The sequence below is a fragment of the Cebus imitator genome, unplaced genomic scaffold (assembly GCF_001604975.1).
Source record: "Cebus imitator isolate Cc_AM_T3 unplaced genomic scaffold, Cebus_imitator-1.0 Scaffold196, whole genome shotgun sequence".
NCBI classification, from domain to species: domain Eukaryota; kingdom Metazoa; phylum Chordata; class Mammalia; order Primates; family Cebidae; genus Cebus; species Cebus imitator.
The window spans coordinates 145039-149676 of record NW_016107511.1 but is presented as its reverse complement, the minus strand read 5'-3'; the positions used below and the strand labels follow the sequence as shown (position 1 = coordinate 149676).

The following is a 4638-nucleotide window of genomic DNA, read 5'->3' as shown; positions in this document are numbered from 1 at the left end:
CCCTAAAACCATGCCTAGATTCCTTGAATTCTAGACCCATTACCCCATCCATTGAGCCACTGAGTAGCATCCTGGGCCTCAGAGTTGCTTTTTCAGAACCTTAGTGCTACCAACCAATCTGAATTCTTTTTATCTCTGAATCATCTTCTCCTGTCTCCTCTGCAAAATCAGCCCTCCCCAAAGGCCAAGATTAAACTTGTCTACTCCAAAGGAAATGAAATCAGGATTTGTTTTTCCTATGAAATAGAAAATCATTTATTTATAGTATTTATTTGTTTGTTCTAGGACAAAGTGTAATTTAATTTAATGTTTTTTTATTTATGTTATGTTTTGTTATTTATTTTAAGTTCTGGGGAACATGTGCAGGATGTGCAGGTTTGTCACATAGGTAAATGTGTGCCATGGTGGTTTTCTGCAACTATCAACCCATCACCTAGGTTTTAAGCCCAGCATGCATAAGCTATTTTTCCTAATGCTCTCCCTCCCCCAACCCTACTCCCCAGCAGGCTCCAGTGTGCATTGTTCCCCACCCTGTGCCCATGTGTTCCCATTGTTCAGCTCCCACTTATAAGCAAGAACATGTGGTGTTTGGTTTTCTGTTCCTGCGTTAGTGTGCTGAGGATAATGCAAACTCCAGCTCCATCCTTGTCCCTGCAAGGACATGATCTCATTCTGTTTTATGGCTGCACAGTATTCTATGATGTATATGTATCACATTTTCTTTATCCAATCTATCATTGATGGGCATTTGGGTTGATTCCACGTCTTTGCTATTGTGAATAGTGTTGCACTGAACATATCATACGTGTGTATGTATCTTTTTTTTTTTTTGAGATGAAATTTTGTTCTTGTTGCCCAGGCTGGAGTGCCATGGCATGATCTCAGCTTACTGCAATCTCCGCCTCCCGAGTTCAAGTAATTCTTCTGCCTCAGCCTCTCGAGTAGCTGGGATTAATGAGTCACCACAAAGTTAGCCAGGCTAACTTTGTACTTTTAGTAGAGACGTGGTTTCTCCATGTTGCTCAGTCTGGTCTCGAACTCCCGACCTAAGGTGATCCACCCACCTCAGCCTCCCAGAGTGCTGAGAATACAGGTGTGAGCCAATGTGTATGGCCTGTATGTATCTTTATAATAGAATGATTTATATTTTGGGGTGTATATACCCAGTAATGGGATTGCTGGGTCAAATGGTGTTTCTGGTTCTAGGTCTTTGAGGAATTGCCACACTATCTTCCATAATGGTTGAACTAATTTACATTCCCACTAACAGTGTAAAACCATTCCTATTTCTCCATGGCCGTGCTAGCATTTATTGTTCCTTGACTTTTTAATAATCGCCATTCTGACTGATGTGAGATGGTATCTCATTGTGGTTCTGATGAAATCAGGATTTAGAAGAGATACCTGCACCCTTATGTTCATTGCAGTATTATTCACTGTAGGTGGGATAAGGAGTCAACCTAAGCATATTCCACTGGATGATTGAATAAAGAAAATATCATAAATACACAATGGAGTACTATTCAGCCATAAAAGAAGAAAATCCTGTCATTTGCAACAACATGGGTGAACCTGGAGGACATTGTGCTAAGTGAAATAAGCCAGGCACAGAAAGAAAAATACCGCATGATCTTACTTATGTGAAATCTAAACAAATTAAATACATAGAAGCAGAGAGAAGAATTGTAGTTATTCAGGGCTGAGAGTTGTGTGTGGGGAATGGGGAGATGCTGGTTACAATGTACAAAGTTTCAGTTAATAGGAATAAGCTCTTGGGCTCTATTGAACAACATGGTGACTATAGTCAATAATAATGCATTGTATACCTGAAAACTGCTAGGAGAATGTTCTTGAAAAAAATGACAGTGGCTAGAAAATAGTGCTAGAGGTGATAGATATATTGATTAGCTTTACTTAGTCATTCCAGGATGCACACATATGCGAAAAAATCATGTTTTTTGAGACAGGGGCTCACTGTTTCCTAGGCTAGAGTGCAGTGGTGTGATCACAGCTCATTGAAGCCCAGACCTTCCGGGCTTAGGCTGTCCTCCCACCTCAACCTCCCCAGTAGCTGGGACTACGGGCATGCACTACCACTCCTGGATAATTTTTTTTTTTTTTGAGGCAGAGTTTTGCCATATTGCCCAGCCCATGTTTCTCCAACTCTCAAGCTCAACCAATCGGCCTGCCTTGGCCTCCCAAAGTGCTGGGATTACAGGCATGAGCCACCATGACCAGCCAAATATGAGTTTTACATCATACATTTGTATACATTTTCATTTGTCAGTTAAAAGTACCCAGCTCTGATATAAGCTCATGTAACTGGGATCTGTACTGAACCCATTTCATTCTCCTTTCTATTTCTGCAGAGGAGCTTGACTGGAGAAAGAGGCTGAGAGCTGCTTCTGTTACCAAGGACCTTTCCCAATCCAGGCATCTCTGGAGATGGTATGGAGCCTGAGGTAGCTCGTCCAGGCCTTTGATCACCGGGAAAGCCTCTGCTCTTCCACATTTCACGTCTGCTGTGGCTTGCTGCTGACACTGCTTTCAGACCTCTGGAATCAGAAAAAGGGGTGACTGTACCAGGTAGCACACATTTGCCTTTTGTGAGAATACTTTTCATGCTCAATTCTTTAAAAAGCTGCCCCCAAATATACATCACCTTAATCCCTATTTCATGTACTATACATGACTAAAGCTTTTGCCCTTCATCAGCACTCTAAAGGTGATTTATTTTTGTTGATGACAAATGAGAGATTCTGGTTTCTCAATATCTGCTTCATGAAAAAACAGAATATTATTACTATTAAATTTAAATTGACAATTTTATTTCATTAAAAAAAAATGACCTGATTCAGTAAAACAGAATCATCATATTTCATTGATGGTGGTAGCTGAGGGATTATCACGTCTAATCCTTAATTTTACAAATGGGGAAACTGAGGCACGGTCTTCGTACAAGCTATTTCTCTCTACCTTACTGAGCTTGTCAATTCCCTTCCATGAACTGCTTTTAGTTAAAGGATTAGCAAATAAACTATTTTTTTTTTTTTTTTTGCTATGACTCCAGACGGCGTCCAAAGAGGAGTTTCACAGTCTCTTCTGTCTCTTCTCTGGGTTTTATGGAGACTTACTTTACCATTCTGTGTTAGCCTCTTAAAAAACAGTGTCTACCTTAAAAGGTCACAGGAAAAGCTGAACAGCGTTTTCAAAAGGCAAAATAAGCATATCGAAGTCACACGGGTTGACGCATGAGCCAGTGAATGGAATGACGATGTGGCCTTGGAGGGCTGATGGGTCCTCCTGCCCAAAGGGTCCCTTCTGCTGCCGGCGCTCCTGTGCCTGCAATCTCAATGTACAGGACACGGCCAAGGGAATACCAGGGGCCCAAAGAACATAATGAGTTAAGATGTGACGTGAGGTCCCGGACATGCAGGCAGTGAGGGTATGTGGAGTTGAGTATGCATCAGGGTGGGGGACTGCCCATAGCACATTGAAAATAGTGCTTTTCAATGGGTGTTTGCCAATTCCTAGTTGTGGCTGTTTGGGGGAGGCTCAAGCAAATGTTTTCACAGCCCTTGGGGGATCCTGTAATGAGAACCATGTGTAAACGGAATGTTGACGGAGCCACACCTGGGGCACATTTGACCCAGACACTGATGTGGGAAAAGAGTCGGGTGCCTTTTGAACCCACCCCGGTTTATGAAAAGATGCATATCAAAACAAACAAACAAACAAAGCAACACAAAAAAACACTGTGGAGTCTAAGATTGAGGTGCAGTTTTTTGAACAAAAGACAAAAGACTCAGCCGCAAGAAGGAGAGAGCCAGGGAAAGAAAATGCAGCAGTGGCAGTCAGAAGGAAAAGACTGTTTCGCTTCGGCTTCATGAGCATCCCCAGAGGGACTATCGTGTTACTTTCCCAGTGAAAAGCAGGCACTTTCAAAATGACTGCCCAGCAGATGAAAAACGATTTTCATCTGCCTGCGGTGGCTGGGAGGTGGAGTGCGGTGCGGGACTCCTAGGGCATAATTGTGGCTCCCTCCTGTCTCTTGGACCCAGGGTACCAGGACAGTGGAGATAAGGAACAAGATATAGCTTATTTGAACAAAAATACCATCTTCAGATTCTGCATTCTTCACACATTTTGTTCTCTTTGCTACTAGGATGTGACAATGCAAAAATAATATCTTTCAAGGATACCAGGGTTCTAGATTTTATTCTGTCTCAAATGTGGAGCCACTGAAGACTTCCACCAGTCAAACGCTGTCCTTACCTTGGCAGAAGAAGCCCTCTATGTTGATGCGTTTTCTTCTTTTCACATTCTTTCCCACCATCACACCAGGGCCGAGTTTACCAAGTGAATTCAGCTCAGTAAATGCCCTTACTTTTTGTATGCCACTTCTTATTTGCTGGTGCTGTTTCCTCTTCCGGTAACCCCTTTTCCTTATTTGTCTGCTCAAAAACTACCTTCCACTTGCCTTGAGTCACAGCTTCCATCTAGTAGCCTGGGGAAGGTGTCCTTGCCATTGCTTGGCGTCACTGTGTGCTCATCTCTGTCATGGCCTTACTTGTACCCGATGTAGTTATGTTGGGTGTTGTCTGCATGACTCACTGGACTCTAATCTTCTTGGGTGAA

General features: G+C 42.6%; 1 pseudogene; it reads right to left on the bottom strand.

Moving 5' to 3' along the window:
* Positions 1–3056: 3056 nt before the first annotated feature.
* On the bottom strand, positions 3057–3187 carry LOC119473946 (annotated as a pseudogene).
* Positions 3188–4638: the final 1451 nt, after the last annotated feature.